This window comes from Ornithorhynchus anatinus, chromosome X5, assembly GCF_004115215.2.
Source record: "Ornithorhynchus anatinus isolate Pmale09 chromosome X5, mOrnAna1.pri.v4, whole genome shotgun sequence".
Taxonomy (NCBI): Eukaryota; Metazoa; Chordata; class Mammalia; order Monotremata; family Ornithorhynchidae; genus Ornithorhynchus; species Ornithorhynchus anatinus.
Window position 1 is genome coordinate 20,622,122 of NC_041753.1, and position 10,743 is coordinate 20,632,864.

At 46.2% G+C, this 10,743-nt stretch overlaps 1 non-coding gene across 1 annotated transcript; it reads right to left on the bottom strand.

The window, feature by feature from the left end:
- Window positions 1-234: 234 nt before the first annotated feature.
- LOC114808369 lies at window positions 235-372 on the bottom strand. The gene has a single exon (XR_003756215.1). It is a non-coding gene; the product is annotated as a small nucleolar RNA SNORA7 (small nucleolar RNA).
- Between the last annotated feature and the right edge of the window lie 10,371 nt (window positions 373-10,743).

The window sequence follows — 10,743 nt, forward strand, 5'->3', positions numbered from 1 at the left end:
CCTCCACAACCCAAATGCACTTGTCTTATGCTGTCAAGTCATCTTCAACCCATAGTGACGCCATGGACGCATCTCTCCCACAATGCTCCACCTCCACCTGCAATTATTCTGGCATTGAGTTTTCTTGGTAAAAATATGGAAGTGGTTTACCATTGCCTCTTTCCGCGCAGTAAACTCGAGTCTTTGCCTTTGATTCTCTCCCATGCCGCTGCTGCCCAGCACAGGTGAGTTTTGACTTGTAGCAGATTGCCTTCCACTCGCTAGCCACTGTCCAAGCTAGGAATGGAATGGATAGGTCTCTGCCTGACTCTCCCTCCTATAGTCGAAACTGGTAGAGTACTGAGAATGCTCCAGGTGTGACCCTGAGAGGGGCAAATGCACTTATGTGCACATATTTACACATACTTCTTCCTCCTACACGTAATTTATGTTAGTAGCTGTCTCATGCGGTATATTTTAAGGTCCTTGAGGGCAGGGACCATGTTTACTGACTCTACTGTACTCTCCCAAACTTTTAGCACAGGCAGTATTCTGCACAAAATGTTCAGTAAATATTATCAGTCATTCAATCAATCGATACTATCGATTTTTATTTTACATAGCAGGCATGGAAATTGCTATTTACTGACTGACTGTCTTTAATCTGGCTGCTTCACCCCTTCCCCCAACCTTGGTGAGGTCTGGGTGGGACTTTGGTGGGGGGCTACATAGAATAGACTCTCAAGAAATTTTATTGGGGGTGATGATGATGATATTAATACCACACCACACAATGGGTCACACTGCAGCATTCTGTAAATGATGTTGCAAACCCCTACGCAAAACCTCGAGCATTTGATTCAAGTGAACGAATATATCTTCAATAAACCTCAACTCTCCCAATCAATATACGAGAACACCTAGCTACTTTAGAATCACACTTTATGAGCAGAGTGAAGTACTCTTCATTATGCCACACTTGCTTTAATGTAGCAGCTGATGGCGGCTCTCATCTGAACAGCCTCCTGTGCCTGTCCAGAAAAGTGATTTCCTTCAATTGCAATGGGCAGGAGCAATTGGCTGAGTGCCTGCTTTCAGATGCAAATGCTATGTTTACAGATGTTATTCAGCACACGGGAACGAGAACCAACAGCAACCCCAGGACTTCACAGTACATTTTCCCTTCCACAAGCTTTGCCGCTTATGCCTCATCACTCCCGGTACAGCCCATCTTGTATTTTCAGTCTTCACCTCCGGAGGTGGGAAAAATACTTTAAACTAATGGTGATGGCATTAATCCACTTAGCACCTCTCAGATGTGGGAGGTGGGGAGACAGAAGCCCAGAAGGGCTAAGGGGTAAGTGGAAAGCCGCATGGTCTAGTGGATAGAACGTGGATCTGGGAGCCAGAAGGACCTGGGTTCTAATCCTGGCTCCGCCTCCTGTCTGCTGGGTGACCTTGGGCAAGTCACTTCACTTCTCTGGGCCTCAGTTCCCTCATCTGGAAAATGGGGTTTAAAACTGGGAGCACCATGTGGGACATGGACTGGGTCCAATCTGATTAACTTGTATCTACCCCGGTGCTTAGTACAGTGGTACAGTGTCTGGCACATAGTAAGCACTTTATAAATACCAGAAAGAAAAAAAATATTCCTAGGATTACAGAGAAAGTCACGAAAGAAAGTGTCATCTGTGTCATGCTAACCTTGTTAAAAAGGACAGGTCCTAGGTTAGGAGAAAGTTATTGGGGGAAAGAGTTGCTTTCAGGGGCCAGAGTTGGTGTGGGATGACATTTCATGGGAGGTGTAGCACCGATGCACGTTTGCTTACCTGGGATGCAATTTGACAGCGTGCTCCCGGGTGAGCCACACTCTTGAAATAACATTAGTAATAATGGCGTTTGTTAAGCACTTACTATGGGCCAGGCACTCTACTAAGCGCTGGGGTGCATACAACCGAATCTCTTGGACACAATCCCTGTTCATTCATTCATTCAATAGTATTTATTGAGCGCTTACTATGTGCAGAGCACTGTACTAAGCGCTTGGAATGAACAAGTCGGCAACAGATAGAGACAGTCCCTGCCGTTTGACAGGCTTACAGTCTAATCGGGGAAGACGGACAGACAAGAACAATGGCAATAAATAGAGTCAAGGGGAAGAACATCTCGTAAAAACAATGGCAACTAAATAGAATCAAGGCGATGTACATTTCATTAACAAAATAAATAGGGTAATGGAAATATATACAGTTGAGCGGACGAGTACAGTGCTGTGGGGATGGGAAGGGAGAGGTGGAGGAGCAGAGGGAAAGGGGGAAAAGAGGGTTTAGCTGCGGAGAGGTAAAGGGGGGGGGGTGGCAGAGGGAGTAGAGGGAGAAGAGGAGCTCAGTCTGGGAAGGCCTCTTGGAGGAGGTGAGTTTTAAGTAGGGTTTTGAAGAGGGGAAGAGAATCAGTTTGGCGGAGGTGAGGAGGGAGGGCGTTCCAGGACCGTGGGAGGACGTGGCCCGGGGGTCGACGGCGGGATAGGCAAGACCGAGGGACGGTGAGGAGGTGGGCGGTAGAGGAGCAGAGCGTGCGGGGTGGGTGGTAGAAAGAGAGAAGGGAGGAGAGGTAGGAAGGGGCAAGGTGATGTAGAGCCTTGAAGCCTAGAGTGAGGAGTTTTTGTTTGGAGCAGAGGTTGATAGGCAACCACTGGAGTTGTCCCTCAATGGGCTCTTAATCCCCATTTTACTGATGAGGGAACTGAGGCACAGAGAAGTTAAGTGACTTGTCTAAGGTCACACAGCAGCCAAGTGGCTGAGCGGGGATTAGAACATAGGTCCTTCTGACTCCCAGGCCCCTGCTCTATCCACTAGGCCATGCTGCTTCTCGAGGCCTAGTGATGAAGGAAGGAAATTCTTTTCCTTCACCTATCCATAGATGCTCACATACCCTGGTCTCTAAGGCACAGTATAAAGTACATCGCTTTAAGGCTCCTGAGTCAAAACATGTTAACTTTTTACTTTAAAAAATTTCCTTTGCTATTTCAAAGTTTCAAATATAAGCAGTTTTTTTATTTGTTTTTTAAAAAAACATATTTAAGACACCTAGAGGTCTTGCAGCAAGATGTGAGTCCTATTTAGTGGCCTCCCTCCCTTCATGCCTTATATTACATTTGACACTGGGGGGGAAATCATGCCCATTAAGTACACAGGGCAACTGTAAGGGCTTTTGGGAAGGTGGATTCCTCTTGACCCCATGATTAGGGTTGGCCTAGTCACTGAACCCCCTTTAATACAGATTGGCTTCTGGCCAAACCCAAACTCCCATTTTCAGGTATGGCATCCAGCCCTTAGGAAGACCCTTGGAAAACGGGGATACGCTCACCGCCTCAGGGGATGTCAGAAATCGCTAGTTGTCATCACAAGGCACACTTCATTGGGGATTCGTTACACAGACCGCACAACTTCTCGTAAGACACTACGGGAGATGGACCGACCGGCTCAGCACCCAGGGACCCGACCGAGCCACACCGGCAAAGATGTCGCAGAATGCTGCAGATTCAGCCTGGGCTGTTGAACCTTGAGGCTCCCCGCAGAAGGCTTCTCTAGCCGGGAGATTGGAAGAAGCAGTGACGTCAACCCACAGCATTCCCTTATACCAGCTGGATGGGGCCTGCTGCATGGGAGAGAGATTGCTCCCCTCTTCCCCTCAAAAAACCACCAGGACTCCCACCACTTCCTCCTTCTCCAGCTGGGAGGGAGAGGAGCAACGGCAGCACGAGGACACCTCGGCTTTCGGAATGAGGGAAGGCTGTGGTTGCCACTGTGTCCGTGATTATGGCCGCGGCTGTGATCGCTGGACTCTGAGCCGTGTGGCGCCCCAAATTCTGCTCATTCGTTCATTCAATAGTATTTATTGAGCACTTACTATGTGCAGAGCACTGTACTAAGCGCTTGGAATGTACAATTCGGCAACAGATAGAGACAATCCCTGCCCAAGGAGGGGCTCACAGTCTAAACACTGTCCCTCTTTCTTTTTCTTTTCTTTCTTTCATGGTATTTGTTAAGTGCTTACTCCGTGACTCACACCGTACTAAGCACTGGAGTAGATACCACATCATCAGGTCAGACATGATAATAATAATGTCAGTATTTGTTAAGCGCTTACTATGTGCCGAGCACTGTTCTAAGCGCTGGGGTAGATACAGGGTAATCAGGTTGTCCCACACGAGACTCACAGTCTTAATCCCCATTTTACAGATGAGATAACTGAGGCACAGAGAAGTTAAGTGACTTGCCCACATGATCCCTGTCCCACATGCGCCTCATAGTCTAAGTGGGAGAACAGGTATTGTATCCACACTTTACCAGATGAGGAAACTGAGGCACAGAGAAGTGCAGTGTCTTGCCTAAGATCACACAGCAGGGAAGTGGCAGATTCGGGATTAGAACGCAGGTCTGTGCTATTTCCACTAGGCCAAGCTACTTCTCCCTCTTCTATACATCATTGTCTTCATCTATGTTGTTTTTGTGTTATTGTTTCATCCTTCATCGTGTGTCTGTCGTTCATCGTATCTCCCTTTCCTATATCTAATTTTCATCTGTGTATTTTTCCCAGCACTTAGTACTGTGCTCTGCACAAAATAAGTGCTTAATAAATACCACTACTACTGATATTTAGCTGAAAGTGCCAAGGTTAGGCTTTCCAGTAGGATAGAGAGTCCCAGGGCCACACCGTGGGCTATTTTTATATAGTGCTTCCTCCATATCACCTCTTACTCCTTAAGACTGTGGTATTTGTTAAGTGCTTACTATGTACCAGGCACTGTACTAAGGGCAGGGGTAGGTACAAGTAGGTAGATATACATGGGACTCACGTTCTCAATCCCCATTTTACGTATGCGGTAACTGAGGCACAGAGAAGTGAAGTGACTTGCCTGAGGTCACACAGCAGACAAATGGTCAGATTAGAACCCACGACCTTCTGACTCCAAGACCCGGCCTCTATCCACTATGCCATGCTCCTTCTCCATGTCGTGCTGTTTAAGATGTTAATTTGGTCAATTTCATATTGTTATTCCCTTGGTCCCTCTACCTCCGCTTTGCTTGGTGCCTTCCCTTACGGAGACAGATTTCCCCTGGCAGGTCAGTAGGGCAGTAATGCACTGAATTCATCTCTTTAGACCGTAAGCTCCTTGTGGGCAAAAAATGTGTCTATCGAAGCTGTTGTACTCTCCCAAGTGCTTAGTACAGTGCTCTGCACACAATAAGTGCTCAATAAATACCACAGATTGATTGATTGAGTGAAACACCAGTTCCATCATAGAATGAATGCATCATCCTGCATACCTCATTTACTTTCCAGAGAAGCAGCGTGGCCAAGGAGAAAGAGCCCAGGCCTGCGAGTCACAAAACCTGGGTTCTAATTCTAATACTTGCTCCTCCACTTGTCGGCTGTGTAACCTTAGGCAATTCACTTAGCTTCCCTGTGCCTCAGTTACTTCATCTGCAAAATGGGCATAAAGACTGTGAGCCCCATGTGGGACGGAGATCGTGTCCAACCTGATTAGCTTGTAACTACTATGCCTGTCACATAGTAAATACTGAACAAATGCGATTTTAAGAAAAGGAGAGGGATTTAGACTCCATAAATCAGTGCTTTTTTATGGTATTTAAATACTTACTATGTGTCAGGTATTGTACTAAGCACTGTGTTAGATACAAGCTAATTAGGTTGGACACAGTCCATGTCCCACCTGGGACTCACAGTCTTAATCCCCATTTTATAGATGAGTTTCTGATCATGATCTCTTCTGGCAACTAACTCAATTTTGCAGCCATTCCTCTCAAGTTATACACCTTACTATCCCCTGCCCATATGCTCCACGGGCAGAGTTCCTTCATTACCTCAGTATCTCCTCACCACAGATTTCTACCTATCATCCCCATACAAATCTTTCCCAACCCCTCCTTCCTTTCTTCTTCAGCTATTTCCTCTCCTATCTAATCCTTCATCGCTCTTCCTTCAGCTGTTCTTACACAACAGACTCTTTTGAGAAAGCGAAATTAGAACTGTATGTCTTTTCTGGGCTCCTCCATAGCAACAGACCATTGATATGAATGGATTCTATAATCCCCCAGAAGCAGCATTGCCTCTTTCAAAGATCTTAGTCTGTTGGACAGGTCATGTCCTAGCCTGGAAATTTATCAATCGGTGAGGTACACAATTAATTCCCTTTTAGATTCTCGCAAGGTCATTACAGGAACATGATGAAATTAAAGATCTTTTTTGAAAAGAAATGTATTCTAGACTTCATATCCTCCCAACCTCCTGTCTTTCCCCACTACAGTCCAATATGTCACTCTGCTGTCTGGATTATCTTTCTATAGAAACGTTCTGGGCATTTCACCCCGCTCCTCAGAAATCTCCAGTTGTTGCCTATCAACCTCCATATCAAGCAAAAACTCCTCACTATTGGCTTCAAAGCTCTCCATCACCTTGCACCCTCTTACCTCACATCCCTTCTCTCCTTCTACATTCCAGCCGGCACACTCCGCTCCTCTGGTGCTAACCTTCTCACTGTGCCTCCTTCACGCCTGTCCCGCCGTCGACCCCTGGCCCATGTCCTACCTTTGGCCTGGAATGCCCTCCCTCCTCAAATCCACCAATCACACTTCCCCCCTTCAAAAGCCTTACTGAAGGCACATCTCCTCCAAGAGGCCTTCCCCAAGTTCTCATTTTCTTTTTTACACTTCCCAGACTAAGCCCCCTTTCTCCTCAGCTCCTCCTCCCTACCCCATCACCCCAACTCGCTCCCTTTCCCATATCCTCTCTTGATTACTATTTCAGCCTCCTTGCTGAGCTCCCGGCCTCCTGTCTCTTCCCATTCCAGTCCATATTTCATTCTACTGCCCATATCATTCTTCTTCAGAAATGTTTAGTCCTTGTTTCTCCACTCCTTATGAACCTCTAGTGGTTGCCCATCCACCGCCACGCCACGTCCTTACCATCAGCTTTAAAACATTTGATCACCTTGCTCCCTCCTACCTCACCTCACCACTCTCCTACTATAATCTAGCCCACACACTTCACTCCTCTAATGCCAACCTATTCACTGTACCTCAGTCTCATCTATCCCGTTGAGGACCTCTGGCCCACGACCTGCCTCTGGCCTGGAATGCTCTCCCTTTTCATATCCAACAATTGCTCTCCACCCGCTTCAAAAGCCTAACTGAAGGCACATCTCCTCCAAGAGGCCTTCCCTAAGTCCTCATTTTCTTTTTTGCCACGCCCTTCTGTGTGGCCTCTCTTCATTTACAATCCTCCCCTAGCCCCAGAGCATTTATGTACATACCCATAATTTATTTATTTATATTAATGTCTGTCACCCCCTCTAGACTGTAAGCTTTTGGTCAGGGAATGTATCTGTCATTGTTCTGTTGTATTCTCCCAAGCTCTTAGTAAAGTGCTCTGCACACAGTAAGCACTCAATAAATACAATTGAGTAATTGATTGTATCATAATTTTCTGGCCCTTTAAGGGCTTCAAACTTCAAATCATTAAAGAGTCAAGGGACACTTTACCAGCCAGGCCCAAGGTACACCTGAGCACATTACACTTGCTGTCATGCAACTGAAAAGTTTCTGTACTGGAGTTGAATAATATTAGTCAGCCAATCGTAGGTCAAAGGTTAATAGGTCCAGCCCCCTGCCTTCCGGGGGTGCCCAACCTCTCCTCCTTTGCCTGGTGTTGAGTCTTTTTTAAAGATCACTAGGGAAGCAGCATGGTCTAGTTGAAAGAGCATGGACCTGCATGTCAGAGGACCTGGGTTCTGGTGCTTGCTCCACCTCTTGTCTGCTGTGTGACCTCAGGCAAATCACTTAACATCTCTGTGCCTCAGTTTGCTTATCTGTAAAATGGGGATGAAATACCTGTTTTCCCTCCCTTTTAGACAGCAAGCCCCAGTGTGGAACAGGGACTGTGGCTGACTTGATTATCTTATATGTAAGTGCTTAGTACAGAGCTTGGCACACAGTGAGTGCTTAATAAATACGACAGTTATTATTTATTATTATTAAAATCTACAAATAGAGTCAAACTAATCTTACTATCCCCAAGGAAAGTGAAGCCTGCCATGTCCTGAGTCATTTTCAGGTTATAAACTCACTAGGGAGAGGGAGTGCCTAATTCTCTGTTTTTTACAGCACCTTTGGGCTAGACAGACTCCCATAAATGTCTTACTATTGTTGAGTCTGACTCTCCACTAGGAGGTTAATGAGCTGTAGTAAATTGGTGGAGGGACGATGTTAGAAAGCAGCGTGGCCTAGTGAAAGAAAGCACCGGTCTAGGAGTCAGGGGACCTGGGTCCTAATCTCAGTTCTGCCACTTGCTTGTGATGTGACCTTGGGCAAGTCACTTCACTTGTCAGTGCCACAGTTTCCTCCCTGTAAAATGGGATTCAATACAAGTTCTCCCTTTTACTTACACTATGAGCCCCATGTGAGACAGAGACTGTCCCCAACCTGATTATCTTATATCTCCCTCTGCATTTAGAAGAGTGCTTGATACATAGTAAGTGCTTAACAAATATAATAATAATAATAATGATTTATTAAACATTATTTTTATGAGTTTATTCAATTGAGGTTGAGGGAGGGAAGGATGGAAAATGGAACATCATACTCAGGATTACGCCTACCTAAAGGAGATACACCTCCTGTTGCCTGAATGGGATTTAGCACCCCTCCCCGCCCGCCCCCCCCACCGCCGCCCAATTGCAAAAGTACTTCTTTTCCCCATATGCCCCTATGCCTTCCTCTCCTCACAAACCTCCCCTCAGTTTTTCATGCTTCAGTGTTTCAGCATGCCAGGTAAGTTTGTACTAATATTGCAGTCTGAAGACCCTTGACCAAACCTCTTATAAACAGGTGGAAATTTCTAGAACAAGTGAACTATTAGCTTCTCCAAGACCTCCCTACTAGGAGGAAAGTTATTTACATTATATGTCTATCGCTCACCTGATGATATCAGTTGGAGCCACAGCACTTATGTACATATCCATAATTTATTTTTTTATATTGATGTCAGTCTTCCCCTCTAGACTGTAAGCTCGTTGTGGGCAGGGAACGCGTCTATTACCTCTGTTATACTGTACTCTCCTAAGTACTTAGTACAGTGCTCTGCACATAGTAAGTGCTCAATAAATATGATTAACTGACTGAGCTCTGTCAATTCCATGGAAAGACCTGGGCAGAGAAGTGGGCTCTAGAAACATAAAAACTCCAGTGACAGGAAGCAAGGAGGTTTTTTCATCAGGAAGATGAACTTCTGGGGACTGGAATGGAAAGAAGAGAACCCCTTGATCTGCAAGATTACAGGAGAATCTGCTAAGGAAAGCCTAGCAGTGTTTGGGGAAGGGCGAGGGGGAATCCCTGGTTACAGTTAAGACAAATACAAGACTAGGGGAAGTTTGTGCTTATTCTATGATCCAGTTTAAGGTTCCAAAATAGTTGGCTGTGATGTGCACATATTTCAGCTGATCAGAAGGTTGTATAAGAAGGGAGATACATGCCCAAGTTTGCATGCATCTTTCTCCCGAGGCAGGGAAGGTGGGAACTGGAGGGGAACAACCAGGAAGGGCAACCATGACCAACCTGCGGGCCCTCGGCCGCTTTTGGTCTACAGGTTTGGGAGTCCAGTGGCTACAGGTGTCCTGCAAGTCCCAGGCCTGTAGCTTGCAGGGGGGTCACAACCTCTGCAGCCCCAAACCTGTGAGTAAAGGAACCCCATTGGAGACCTAATCCAGGACAGATCGGTTCACCTAGGGCCGAAGCACCAATCAGTCAATCATTGCTATTTATTAAGCGCTATGTGCAGAGAGCACTGTAACTCGGCACCACTGCAACCTAGGCCAACCATGGCTGTTGAGTGGAGGTGGTGGAGGTGTTAGGGAGGAAGCAGGAGAGTGTTGTCCCTTGGGCCTACTCTTCCCTGCTTCCCTCTTCCCCATCTCCCCCTTTCCCTCCTCCTCTCTTTTCTTTACCCATCCTTTTCCTCTCCTTTTTCCCTTCCTTTCTTCTGCTTTTCTCTCTTTGCCTGTTTCAGCTTTCCCCTGCTTCTTCTCTCTGTCCTTCTCCCCATTCCTCTCTCTCCTCATTCCCTACCCCTGCCCTCACTCTCTTTTTCACCTGGCCTCAGATGATCGGGTTTCTAGTCACGCTGGCAGGGACTGTCCCCCAACCCCCATGAGGTGGTAACTAAACAATTGTGTTGTCTCTAAAGAAGTTTGTGTCTACATGAAGGTCTGTATAAGAAATGGAGTGTAAACATTGGATCTGGTTTAACTTTTCCCCTTTTGTCTCCCTAGGCATTACACTAAGCTTTTTTCTCTATCTATGCATTCAGTGAAACTTTTCTGCCTGAGCTCTATGTATCTAGACTGTAAGCTCTCCCTCTAGACTGTAAGCTCATTGTTGGCAGGGAATTTGTTTATTGTTTTATTGTACTCTCCCAAGCACTTAGTACAGTGCTCTGCACACAGTAAGTGCTCAATAAATTTGATTGACTATCTGGCAGCATGGATTTCTCTCTGATTTCTCTACCATTAATCCCAGTAAACAGGCTTTCACTGACTAAACACAAAGATAGTAATTGGAGCCCCATGCTCAGAACCTGGATCTGAGATAGCTTCAAAAACTCAGACAGGTGCTGCTGGGCAGTGAAGCTTCAGGTGGAGGCTGGAGAGTCAGGAGAAGGCCAGCGGAAAACTGTTCTTACCTCTGC